This window comes from Phocoena sinus, chromosome 7, assembly GCF_008692025.1.
Source record: "Phocoena sinus isolate mPhoSin1 chromosome 7, mPhoSin1.pri, whole genome shotgun sequence".
NCBI classification, from domain to species: Eukaryota; Metazoa; Chordata; class Mammalia; order Artiodactyla; family Phocoenidae; genus Phocoena; species Phocoena sinus.
Window position 1 is genome coordinate 59,272,123 of NC_045769.1, and position 14,530 is coordinate 59,286,652.

Consider the following 14,530-nt stretch of genomic DNA (forward strand, 5'->3'; position numbering starts at 1 on the left):
GTCCCAGAATGAGGAGAAAGGGAGGAAGGAGCAGAAAGCTTATTTAAAGAAATAGTGACTGGGCTTCCATGGTGGTACAGGGGTTAAGAATCCCCCTGCCAATGCAGGGGACACGGGTTTGAGCCCTGGTCCAGGAAGATCCCACATGCCGTGGAGCAACTAGGCCCATGCGCCACAATTACTGAGCCTGCGCTCTAGAGCCCATGAGCCACAACTACTGAGCCCACGCACCACAACCACTGAAGCCCGCGTGCCTAGAGCCCATGCTCCACAACAAGAGAAGTCCCTGCAATGAGAAGCCCACACACCACAACAAAGAGTAGCCCCTGCTCGCCGCATCTAGAAGAAAGCCTGCACGAAGCAACGAAGACCAAACGCACCCAAAATTTTTTTAAAAATTAAAAAGTTAAAAAAGGAAAAAAAGAAACAGTGACTGAGAACTTCCCAAATCTGAGGAGATGTCTGGACATCCAAATTCATGAAGCTAATAGGTCATCCCAAAATTTCAACCCCAAATGATTTTCTCCAAGGTACATTATAATAAAACTATATAAAATCAAAGACAAAGAGAGAATTTTAAAAGCAGCAAGAGAAAAAACTTCTTCGCATATAAAGGGTACCTGCAAAAGGCCATAACCAACAGGTTTCTCAGCAGAAAACTTGCAGGCCAGGAGAGAGTGGGATGATATATTCAGAGTATAAGAACTAGAAAATCTGCCAACCAAGAATACTTTACCCAGCAAAGTTGTCTTTCAGGAACGAAGGAGAGATAGACTTTCCCAAACAAACAAAAGCTGAGGGAGTTCATCACCATTAGACCCGTGTTATAAGATATGCTGAAAGGAGTTATTCAAGCTGAAATGAAAGGATGCTAATTAGTAACATGAAAACATATGTATGTAACTGAAAGACCCTCAGTGGAAAGAACCTACAAAAGCTGAGGGAGTTCATCACCATTAGACCTGTGTTATAAGATATGCTGAAAGGAGTTATTCAAGCTGAAATGAAAGGATGCTAATTAGTAACATGAAAACATATGTATGTAACTGAAAGACCCTCAGTGGAAAGAACCTACTATAAGAATATAATAATTGTAGCAAATATTTATTGACAACTTACTAGTGCAAAGGTACTGTTCAAAGGCATTAATTTATTTAATTCTCACAGCAATTTGATGAGGTATTTACTATAATTACCCTGATTTTATAGACGAGAAAACTGAAGCACGGAAAAGTTAAGTCACTTATTCAAAGCCACGCAGCTTTCAAGTGGCAGAACTGACGGTCTGATGGAGGCAGTCTGGCTTTGGAGCTTCTGCACATCCCTGCCACTTCCAGAGCCCAGGTGGGGAGGAGTCAGATTCAGGAAAGACTAGTGAGCACAGAAATTAGTAATAATGAATGGGTGATATATTTTCTAAACTTTAATGAATTGAATTATTCTGTGGTTTTTCAAAGAGGCAAAATTAAAATTCTGAGCAATACTAATAAGGAAGATTGTAGGGTGATAGGGGAGGCGAGCTGTGTTCAATAGAGAAGTGTTTTAAATTTCTTTTCTTGTCTAGGAAGGAGCCAGAGATTAATTTCAGACCTTGGGTTTTTTTTTTTTTGGTTGTTTGTTAACTTTAAATACATGTTAATAATTTAATGGTGACTACTAAAAAAATAAAGAAAATATTCATGAAATTTACTGAAATTCCCATTAGAGAATTAAGTAAATGAACTATGACACACATATATAGAATAATATAACCCAGTTTAAAAAAAGGATGTGTGAGTTGAAATGGAAAAATATTCTCAATATATTGAGTAAAAAAAAAGAGGTTATAAAATGTTTGCATTTTAATAAACATATATGTGCTTTTGAGTGTGTATGTATATGTATATATATGTATACATGTTTCTGCATATGTTAACTGAGATTATTTCTGTTGTCGTTACTGAATACTTTTTGTTTTCTACTACATAAATGTTGGTACATTTTTTAAAGTGTGCACACATACTGTCCGTTATTATAATCAGAAAAGAAAAAGAAAAGGTTGTGATTTGGGGGGAAAAGAAAAAAGAAAATGTCATGTTTTGCTCTGTCTGGCCATTCCACTATTTTTGGATATTTTGTCCCTATTGACCTCAAATAGCAGTTTATATGAAACATTCTTTGTGGATCAGGATTCTCTGTGTTACTAGAAATACTTATAGCCTTCAACATCACTAAAAGCAAACAAAGAAAAGCATGGTGGAGGGAGGGGAAATAAGACAAAAATGCAAGCACATCTTGGCATGTAGTCCAACCCCAGGTGCGTGATCAAGGGGAGGAGGGACCCAGGCCCCGTGCACACAGGCTGACATCCTGCTCCAGCAGGAGAGCTTGGTTTTTTCCTCAGATGACAATACCAATGGTTGTGGCTAGGGAAGGAAAACTGCGTCGAGGAAAAGAATGGCTCCCTATGACTAGAAGTTTGACCAGTGTGGCAGTCTCACTCTGCAAGTTGGCTTTAGCAGCACAATTGCTCTCACTCAGCATTTTGGCACATTGGTTCATTGTATCCTCTACCAGACGTCACGCCCAATCAGACCAGTTTGTCCAATGATAACTCTGACAACTGACTGTAGCCCATATTATCATGTCTGCTACCATGAACCTCCGCTGTCCCCAACACACACAGAGACAGACTTGTGCCCCCTCCCCCAAGACTGGGCATCCTTATTCTTATAAACGGAGCTCTATTGAGTACTTACAGTATTCAGGGAACTGAGCTAAATGCTAGGAACCAAAAACAGGGGTTTATAATCTGTCAGGAAGACATACATTAGGGGCAATTAGGCTCTTACAGGATAGAATTAATTTAGTTTGTGAATAATCTGGTTTGTTGGTGTTCCTATGAAAATATGTGTGGTAGCCGAAAGTGGCCCTCCAGAGATGTCCCTGTCCTAATTCCCAGACCCTGTGAACATGTGAACATGTGAACATGCTATCTTACACGACCAAAGGGACTTGGAAAAATTACACAAAGCAAATGTGTGATTAAGTAAAGGACCTTGAGAAGGGGAGATTTTTCTGGATTACCCAGGTGGACTCAATCTAATCATGAGTCCTTAAAACTGTGGTCAGAGGGAGATGTGACTACAGAAGGAGGGTCAGGGAGATGAAACATTGCTGGGTTTGCGTATGGAGCAAGGGGTTCCCAAGCCGGGGTGGCCTCTAGGAGCTGGGAAAGGCAAGGACACAGATTCTTCCCTAGAGCCCCCGGAAGAAACCCTGACTTTAGCCCTGTGAGGAGGATTCTGGACTTCTAATCTCCAGAACTATAAGAAGTCTGTGTTGTTTTAAGCCACTGTGTTTGTGGTTAATTTGTTACAGCAACAATAGGAAACTTATACAACATGCATAATACGCATATTTTCCCAGGTGGAGTAGGACCCGAAAAGCCTACAAAGGTTCAGTGGTCCTGAAGCGCACATTAAGGGCTACGCAAAGGCCAGCTTCCTCACAATAGGAACATCAGCGAGGAAGCCTCACTGAATGCCTCTCTACTAGAGTTGGGGGCTGCAAGGGAGGCAGAAGGTCCACTCACACTAAGCTTCCCCTGGGCCATGGGCACATGCTGACTCCTGGCACAGAACAGGGAACACTACTGAGGATGTACCCAGGGCATGATGGTGCCACTCCTAAGTGATCTAGTCTGCATGCCCAGGACAGAGCTGTAAACTCTAATTGACCGGAATTCTTTGTGGAGCTGACAGAAATGCTGTAACTCAAGGGTTGGTCAGGTTGAGGTTTATCAGCAGGGAGGGGACACTGGGAATTGTCATAGCACACCTGGGACTGTGAAGAAAGTGCAAGGGAACCCAGGCCTACGATTCTTGAAGGGAAGCTAAGCAGGGCCCTAGGCTGCTACAGGGACTTTGGAGACACACAGGATCCTTGTGGCCTGCTTCAGTGTCGAATGCTAACCAGGACTCCACATCATGGCACAGATAAGAGCCCAAAGGCAATGACTGTAGGAGAGAAGGGTATTTGGGGGGATCCAAGATGACAGGGCCTCAGATTTTTGGACTCACCAGGGCAGAGGGCATTTGGAAGTGGCAGAAATGAAAAAATATCAGGCTGTGCCTTTTTACTGAGAGGCAGACTGGGGGAAGCCACACAAAGCAGTGAGGAAGGAAAGGGCCATCTACCTAGCCCACCAAGGCAACTGAATCAACCCTGTCAGTTCCCCCTCACATCCAGAGGCCCATCCAATCCTAGGCAAGGCTGCAGGGACAGCAGTAACACTTCTTACCGTGGTGAGCAGCAGAATCACCCCTTGGGCCCACCCAACTAGCAGACTCACTTGATGAGAGGGAAACAGGCCCTCCCACAAAGGGTGGTGCTCTTCTGCACAGGGTAACCTAACACAAGTCACACCTTTGAAAACGGACTATTTTTTTATCAGTAGAGATGCCTCCTTTGTTGGGACAATTGTCAATTAGATCATTTGAGTATATGGAGAGTATCCTAAAGGTTTGGCTTTGTTAATGCAAATCTTAGTCCCCACTATGTAACAGTTGGAAAGTGGGGGCCAGAAGCTCATTCTCATCAGCTTGAGATGACATTAAGGATCCTACACAGAGGCCCTATGACTCTGATTAGATAGAGCAGAGTATACAACTGAGCCAAGTCAATCACAGGTAGGCCCCACTGGATATCTGACACAATCCTGGAGGCAGGTGGAAGACAGTAGACAACAGACTTTTATAAAGCAGTGCAAGAGCTGGAGCCCCAAATCCAACAGCCAGTTCCAAAACTGAGCCAAGAACCTGAGGGAGTAGCTGGGTATGGAATGCCAGAGCAGGGGTTCAGATATGGGTTATCTTCTAGGAATTTTATCAAAAGATTACTTTCTTCGAAGTAGTTGGTTTTTCATTAGAGCTGACATGGAGCTGTACAGTGACTTTTAACTCAAGGACATCTTAAAGGCCCTGCTAGACATTTGACAAACATGAGTATATCCCTGCTAGACATTTCACAAACGTAAGTATATCCCTGCTAGACATTTGGCAAACACATAAGTATCCCCCTGCTAGACATCTGACAAACATGCAATAAATGTAATCACAGCATGATTACCAGTCATTAGTCCACACGTCCTGCATTTGCTCGCTCTTCTCAAGGCTTAAGGTCTCATCTCTTCAGTATCTCTAGGGGAAATATACATTGACTTTAAGATAATTTTATTTCCATTAGCTGATACTACTCTATCTTCTTTTTACCACATTTGATAGATTTTTATCTCTGTACATTCCTACTTTATTTTACTCTGCATTGAGGATTTTTGGATCTAGACTGTAGCAGGAGCTATAGAAGCATTCTTCTCTGTGCTGGGCAGGAACTTTCTACACTTTGAATCTACAGTGGGGCTCTAATAGCATATAAGAATTTGGAAAATGGTACAAAGAATAACAATTTTGAAAGACATTTAACTTTTAGAAGAAAATGTAGGTGAATATCATTATGACCTTGATGCAGGTGAGGATTTCTTAAATAAGACACCAAATGCACAAACTATAAAAGAAAAGATTAGTAAAAAGCCGTATTTTAGAAAATAACATCTCTGAAGAAAGATAAGAGGAATTATGATTGTTTCTCAAAAACTGAAGCTTTAAGAGATGGTGAAATGACTGCACTGGGGTTTTGCTACATAATCCACGATACAGTAACTCTATTGGTTTAGTTACTGAACGTGCCAGAAAATTACTTGACCCAGTTTTACCCCCAACATGAACTTTCTGGCTGGAATTTGCTAATGGCACTACAGCGAGGACATGGTGTACATACACGAGAAATGAAGACGGTGGTCAGTTTTATTTTGTTTTGCTTTTGTCCACAAACCAAAAAGAAATGGGTCTCATGTGAGAAATATGTCCTGATAGGAAAACTGCTATTGAGATGGATTTCCAAAGGAAGTTACCAGACTCAATGTGCCCTTTTTCATATAGTAAGAACACATTTCTCCCCATAGAGTACCGAGACTCTGGAAATTTTTTCTGCCCTCCTCTGAGACAAATATTCCTGCCTGCCCTTGAAACAGATTTCTAATTTCTAGTTTATTCCCTAAATGAGTAGCTCTCACTTAGAAATTTGCATTAGAATCATCTGCAGAATCTTAAAAAAAAAAAATACGGGTTTTGGACCCAATCCCAGTGATGTTGATTTAGTAAGTCTGACAGGGACCCTGGCATCTATACTTTTAAAAATTATATTCCCCAAGTGATCATTTCACAATGCATACAAATGTTAACTCATTATGTTGTACACCTAAAATTAATATAATGTTGTAGGTCAATTATGCTTCAATTTAAAAAATTTTATTCCCCAAGTGATTCTAGTGCGAAGCTGACTGAGCACTGTGACAGACCTCTGGGCTCCTGACTATGATTAATCGTTCTATTTTTACCCTCTGTACCTCAATTCTTATGAATGATCCCTGCCCCATGTTATTCCATCTGTTTGTTCACATGACTCTCCTAGGTCCTTGATCAGTAACCTATGCACAAAAATCATACTGAGCAAATAATGTGTGGTGCAAGCAGGTAGCCTGTTAGCACCAAATCGCTAGCATGTACAGGCATACCTCGTTTTATCGCATTTGGCTTTATTGCACTTCACAGATAATTGTGCTTTTTACAAATTGAAGGTCTGTGGAAACCCTGTGTTGTCACGTGACAGTTAGCATTTTTTAGCAATATTTTTTAATTAAGGTATGTACATTGATTTTTAGACATAATGTACATTTGTATGCATTGCACACTTAACAGACTATAGTGTAAACATCACTTTTATAGGCACTAGGAAACCCCAAAGTTCATGTGACTTACTTTATTGCAATATTCTCTTTATTGTGGAGGCCTGGAACCAAACCCACAATATCTCCAAACTATACCTATAATAATAGTGAAATGAGAAGATGAGAACATGCTGAGAAAGAGAAAGAATGATAGAGTGCTTGAAAGCACATCAAGACTGAGGATTAAAAGAGGAAACAATGGAACAGCTCTTGTCAAATTGGAGGAAATGTCTAAACTCTAACCTCCGCCCTCTATCCTTTTATAGAAATTACCTACAGCATAATCCCTGCACCAGCTGGCCCCTTAGCAACAGCTTCCCATTGGTCGCCTCCCCTCAGAGGGACTTATATAAAGCTTCTCTTATTTCCCTTTCCAAGAGTGGAGGAGACAAATTTCTCTTCTTCAGGTTACTCTGTAATCACTTTCATGAACCCTCTACATTTTTTGAACTAGCCACTACGAAAAGTCATGAAGGCTTTTTCCTCTCCAACCTCTTCACACAGGCTAAACTCCCTGTAACAGAGGTCATGCTTCTTTCCTGCTTCCCACCTTCCAAAGTTAGCAGAGGAATTTCAGACAAACAAGAAAAATGGTCATTTCCTTCATACTCTAATTTCTGACACACATGGTTGGACGAGTGAAATTAAAGTGGCTGAGAAGAAAGATTCAGGGAGATGCTTCTGAATTTCTCTGGGATCACTGCCTGGGTTTGAAGATTTCTAAAAACTGTTTCAATTGCGCTCAGGGATAGTATCCTTTTGCCTCTAAAATAAACAATTACATTCACTATGGCAAATATTGGGTTTAAACAATTTTTTTCTTTAAACGAAATTCACATTTTATTTAGGTTGAAATAAACTATACAAAATTGATTTTCTTCACCAAAAATAACAGCAATATTTTCTGTATTATTCCTAGATAAACCACAAAACACTTATTTTTGTAGGTTTTCTAGGTTTTGCTTGTAAATCAAGATAAGGCAGTAGATACAGTCATGGAAAAAGAAGAAAACAGACAAATCAGTTGTCAGTATCCATGGCCTCTGATCCTGTCTTGACCATGAAACAGAAGTGTTCAACATATACCTGCCAAAAAGCTTATGAAGATGTAGGTTCAATAAAGGAATGCAAACAGCAACAACCGGATGTGGAACAAGGGAAGGCTCTTCCATTCAAACTTTAACTTGTTCCTTTAACTTCATTTGATAAAGACAACATCTAGGGACTTCCCTGGTGGTGCAGTGGTTAAGAATCTGCCTGCCAATTCAGGGAACACAGGTTCGAGCCCTGGTCCGGGAAGATCCCACATGCCGTGGAGCAACAAAGCCCGTGTGCCACAACTCCTGAGCCTGCGCTCTAGAGCCCACAAGCCACAAAGACTGAGCCAACCAGCTGCAACTACTGAAGCCCACATACCTAGAACCCGTGCTCCACAACAAGAGAAGCCACCACAATAAGAAGCCTGCGCACCACAACAAAGAGTAGCCCCTGCTCGCTGCAACTAGAGAAAGCCTGTACGTAGCAACAAAGACCCAACGCAGCCAAAAATAAATAAATAAAAAAGACAAAAGTCTACACTAAAACTCTTGTTTGGTGAGCTCACATGTTTCTCTTACAGTCTGATAATTTTCTTAACTGTCCTTTACAGATTTTCAACAGCATACTTAAAACTCCTACCATTCAAAGGTCAGTCATGAGCTTCATTGTAACATTTTATAAAATGTATACCTCTGGGCTTAAACTTTTAATAGTAGCTCTTTGTTTGACAAAACTATTATGTTAAAAAAACAAAATCCTTGACCAGTTACTGAGGCAACACACGAAATTAAATTTCTACGACATTTCTAAAAATTTTATCAAATGTTAGCATTACTATAAACATCTTGTCTCCAAAATGTTTATGTACACCCATGGGAGAGGGCTTGGGTTAGGCCGTTAGAACTAATAATAAGCCAGACTCGAGGATATAGTTAATAGTGATATTAGCTATAGGCTATAGAAGCCTAGGTGCCAATTAATACTGCACTGAGAAACTTACTTTTATCAGTTTTATTCTCCAAGAACAACTGTCTCCAAACCTAGTGCCCAGGCCTCTTTCTGACCCAGTCTGGGTAATGTTCTTGTAGTTCAGAAGTCTTAAGTTCTCTTTCCTGTTTCAACTTTTTGGAATGGCTTAGGGAAAGCTTGCATAGAAGTTAAGGTAAAAGGAAAGTCTAAATAACTTTTGGAATTCTGAGGACATTTAAATATTTGTAGAATTGATTCTTGGGACATTATCACATTTATGCTATGTCACAACCAATGATAATTCCTCATGATTTGGCTTTTCCAGCCACTGTCAGTCACAAAACCATCTGGTTCCTCTGCTGCTACACAGAGACTTGAGTTCTGATACTTCTCCTTCAGTTACTTTTTTTCTTTTTTTGCGGCACGCAGCCCTCTCACTGTTGTGGCCTCTCCCGTTGCGGAACATAGGCTCTGGACGCAAAGGCTCAGTGGCCATGGCTCACGGGCCCAGCTACTCCGCGGCATGTGGGATCCTCCCGGACCGGGGCATGAACCCGCGTCCCCTGCATCGGCAGGCGGACTCTCAACCACTGCACTGCACCAGGGAAGCCCCTTCAGTTATTTTTGTTAATAGTTGAAAAAAGCAGCACAAGAAAGAGCAGGTGTTTCCGTTCTAAGTTCTCTAAATACAGAAATTTCATAAACATGTTTAGCTGGCATTCCAAGAGTTGGTAGGTTAACATTTACCAAGTGCCTACTATGTGCCAAGCACTGTTCCAGGTACTGAGGATACTATGGAAATCAACACAGATAGAGTGCCTGCCCCTTCAAGGAGGAAAGGACAGTTGAACTCCTGAAACACATACTCTACTGGAAGAGTGCTTCTGAGGTCTGCGCTTAATTGTTATGCTGAGGATATGATAGATAACCTTTTTTTGAATTAGCTATTTACTCAAATGTTCCACCCAGGTTTTAACTAGAATCAGCTAAAGAACTTCCTACTCCAAAGTCAAAACTAAATCTGAGGGTTTTGCCACTTCCTCTTTATATCATACAAAATTTGTTAGTTCTATGGTGTTTTATCTTAGACATAATTCAAATTACAAAATGTTCTGCACATTTATAAGATTCTTTGTTGAGTGACTGCCTATTACATAAATTTGTGAGCACATTTTTAACTGAACAGAGTAGCAGTAAAAACAGGAGTATTTTTTGTTTGTTTGTTTTTCATTCCCATTTACCTGATCTCTAACCCCTTTACAAAAAAAAAAAGATCAAACAAAACCACAAGTATCAAGCAGCTAAATCCTGAGACAAACGGGATGGGCTCCAAAGTCATCATCTTGCTATTGCATGGTTTCTCCACCCTTTCTTATCTAAATCATTGATTTAACTTTCAGTTTCATAATCTAATTCTGGTTTCATTGTTTTTCTGCTTAAAACTTCTTAAGTGCTGGCCCAGGCAAAAGCCCTTGCCTATGTAACTATATTTGAGCCTTACCTGAAGTCAATAAGATCAATAACAAGGTGAGATGTTTAGATTCTATTTCCCTCACTGCTTTTGTAAGAATAGATATATAATACACATATTACATGTGTATATAAAATCTATATATATTTATTTTTACCAGTTTATTATAAAAGGATATGATGAAGGAACATCCAGATGGAAGAGATGCATAGGGCACAGTATGTGGGAAGGGGTATGGAGCTTCCATGCCCTCTCTGGATGAGCCACTCTCCAGGTACCTCCATGTGTCCACCAACCCAGAAACCCTGTAAGAATATTTAATAGCAAATTGAAAAGGGGACAAAGTTATTATGTATTTACAAAAACACAATATTAAATTAAAAGATAATTTCAGGGTTTTATCTTGACAGATCAGAAATTAAAATAATTATAGCATTTAAAATAACAAACAGGGCTTCCCTGGTGGCGCAGTGGCTGAGAGTCCGCCTGCCCCTGCAGGGGACACGGGTTCGTGCCCTGGTCCGGGAAGATCCCACATGCCGCGGAGCGGCTGGGCCCATGAGCCATGGCCGCTGAGCCTGTGTGTCCAGAGCCTGTGCTCCGCAACGGGAGAGACCACAACAGTGAGAGGCCCGCGTACAGAAAAAAAAAAATAAAAAAAAATAACAAACAGAAGCCATAGTTTCAGAGAATGTTTATATAAAGATATAAACCTGGGCCAAGTGAAAAGCTGGAAAAAATAAGAAATCCAGTCACTATAAAAGAGCTATACCACAGTTGCTTGTATCAAATAGCTTCTTGTGGGGGAAGAAAAATTTCCTTTCCCTTCTAGGTTCCTTCCACTGGTCTAACAATCAAATTAACATAAGGAAGATTATCAAGAGAAAAACAAACAATTTAACTTCATACATACCTAAGAAGAGAACAAAGCAGGCTGTTTACATACCTTTTTAGAAAAAGAATCAAACATTTGTGAAGATTTGACAAAACAAAGGGGTTTTTGCTTGGGGTAGCAAATTAATGAAGGAGTAACAAAGTTTTTTTATACACCTTTCCCGGACTCAAATTCCCTATCTCAATGCCTTTCATCCTCATGGCATACGGAGGATACCTTCCTATGGGAGCTTTGTTCCTGCTTTCAGGGGAAAAAAAGGAGGGTCAGAGTGTTCTTATACAAGCTGTTTCTCAAGTAACTTTAAATCAAATAATCAATATGCCACCTTGCATTATTTGGGAACGCCTGCCCCAAGCCCCATCATTCCCATTGAATACAAAGAAGGTATCTTGGATAGCTGGCAGGCAGTTATGTTTTATTCAGTCATTCAAAAACCATTTATGGAACAGCTGCTGTATGTCATGGAAAGCACTATTATAAACGCTAGGGATACACAGATTAACAAAAACAAGGCCTTAGCCTTGTGTAAGTTCATATATTGCACTGTATCAGTGCCCTTAAATTGTTCTATTTTATAAGTGGATTTTGTACACCTACCTGGTTTAATACTTAGCAGTGAATTTTAGAAAAATATTTACTATTATGGTTCAACATTTCCATAGAGCCAAATATACACTTTATGACTTATTTCAGACTTTTTCCTGATAAAATACATACACATTTTTTGGTAGAAATTTGGGAACTTTTCTACACAGAAAAAAAAAAGTGTATTTTTATCACTCAAAGATAATTACTATTGGCATTTCTTCTAGAATTGTTTTTATACATTTGATTTCAAGTAACAGAAAACCCAACTCAACTTGTTAAACAATAAATTGATTGGCTCACATGAGTGCGAAGTCCACAGGTTGACTGGCTTTAGGTGAAGCTTGATCCTACAACTCAGTATGTCATCAAGGACCCGTTTATTTCCTTCCCTCTGCTGTGCTTTCCTTGGTGTCTACATCATTCTAAGACTGGTTCCTCTCATGGTCCCTAGATGGCTGCCAGTATCTTCCTGGCAGTAGAAAAGAACGTCAGCATTCTCAGCAAATGTTCTAAGAGCCATTCTATCAAAACACCTTGGTGTCAATGCCCATCCTGACTCAATGATTGAGTCCAACGAACAGAACATACTGATTGGTTAGCATAGGTTAGTTACATCACCTTTGAAGGCGGAGTGAGATTAGCTTCTCTGGAATCATGAATCTCTAAGGAGAAACTGGTACTGACAGGAAGGGGACAGGCAGTTTGAAGAAACTAGAAATCATTTTAGACATATTCAAACAACACATTTTAAGTCACTCTAAACACTTGTACTATTTTATCTTCCTCTTCTTTGCTCATCTTTGATTAGACTCTATGGATGGCCCAGAGTCCAAATTTTTCAAGGGAGATCATCCTCAAATTTTTGATACAGAATATTAAATAGGTACTGAAAATTATGACACAGATCTATATTTCTGAATAAAAAGGTTATATATTAAATGAAAAAGGTTACTAAAAATCATCTATATGAAAAATAATGTGTATTGTATGACCCTATTTTTCTTCACTGATTTATATATGCACTGGAAAAAGTGATACATATGTAGTAAAACGTTAACAGAAGTTATCTTAGGTGTTGTGCTTTTCACTCCCTATTTTCAGTTAACAGTATAGGTCAGCATCTCACAGAATGACTGGCAGACATGATAGTGGAATTAAATTAGTACCTTATGGCATTCATCAGTAATTGCTTATCTAAGAATGACTTTTTGATGAAGTCCTTCAATTCCGTAAACACTTTGTTCCTAGAGTCACTGTCCCCCCTGCCAGCTGCTCTTACTTGTCCACTCCATACAGATGTCTCCAAACCACACCTTTGGCTCTGTTTTTTCTCTCTCTTGAGCTTCTGTTTTCTCTTTAGGTGTCTACTAGAAATCTCTACTTACATGTGCTGATACCTTCATGAGCAGTTAGTTCACAGGACAGTGAGCACTTACACTCTCATTCACTTGCTGGCTGTTCTTAGATCAATGACTTAATCTCCAGGACCTCAAATAAAGATGACGATAACTTCTTCAAGAGAGGAGACCAAACTAAGTTTCTTGAGGTTTTAGATTTTAGGCCTAAAACCAAATTCATTATCTTCTTGTAACCACTTCCCTCACTTGAAACATTTCTTCCTTTCATCTTCAGATAACAGAACGATAGGAAACAGAACTTTAGAACTAATAAGGATGTTAGAGTCTCCCTAGCTCAATTCCTTTTCTTTAGTATGATGGATGAACAAATACATACCTTCATTATCTCCTTCCTTTTCTTGCCCTATCAGTAATCCAGTCCATCAGTTCTCCTTTTGTAATGTCTCTCAAGCCTCTTTCATTCTTTTCATTACCACCACCCCAGAGTACATCTTTATTTCCTTGTGGCTTGGTTTTTCCCAAAGTCATGTTTTTCCTGCTTTCAGTCTTTCAGCTAATCCTGGGAAAGCTTCCAGATTGCATATCCGAAAATAGTGTGATCACTAAGACACGTTTTCATGAAAAAAGAATTTGATGGTTTTACTGTGGTCAGAGGATGGGTCCAAACTGTAAGGCTAACCTAAGGAACTTCCTAGAGGTTCACCCTAACTTACCTTTCCAGGTCTATCTTCCAGTATTCCGCTAAAAGTCAAAGCTGAATAAATATTTATTTAATTGAATTAATCTCCATACTTTCTAAACACAAATCCTTTTAGCTTTGAGATATAATCAGGAGATTAAAAAAAAAATAGCATCCAGGTTCAAGGGAAACTTCTTAAAAGTTAAGAAGATAGAGAACAAGGGTGAAGTGAGGAGAACAGGAGCAGAATTCATGTTCTATATATTCAGTTCCTGCTCTGTAAGTTTTCCACCAATACAGTTTCCGCTCAGTACACTGAGGGGATATGGATGTCGTTCCCCCGACAATAGAAAACACAAGCAGTCAGGGTCTGGATGCTTATTCTAAACCAAGCACAGGGCTAAAGCTTTACAGACATTTTAGTCTCTGATTTAGGAAGGTCAAGGTCACACTGCCTTGAGAAAGGTGAAAGGCAGGAGTCTGACCCACGATTAAAGACCTTGCTTTAAAACTGTGCTATAAAAACGACTAGGCTAATCAAGAGAGCACTTGACAGACCACACGAGGCTGGGGTTAGGCGGAAAGGCAAGAGGCTTCTACACCTGAATTTACGGAGAGGAAAACGAAACTGCAAAGCCCTCACGGCGGCCGCCATTTTGCGGGAGCCGAACGGCCGGAAGTCCCGCCGCCGGCGTCTAGCGGCTGG

General features: G+C 40.0%; 1 long non-coding RNA gene across 1 annotated transcript; it reads right to left on the reverse strand.

The window, feature by feature from the left end:
* Positions 1-10,482: 10,482 nt before the first annotated feature.
* LOC116756275 lies at positions 10,483-13,876 on the reverse strand. The gene is made up of 3 exons (XR_004350611.1): positions 13,522-13,876; positions 12,088-12,256; positions 10,483-10,609 (listed from the first exon to the last, which is right to left on the reverse strand). It is a non-coding gene; the product is annotated as an uncharacterized LOC116756275 (long non-coding RNA).
* Between the last annotated feature and the right edge of the window lie 654 nt (positions 13,877-14,530).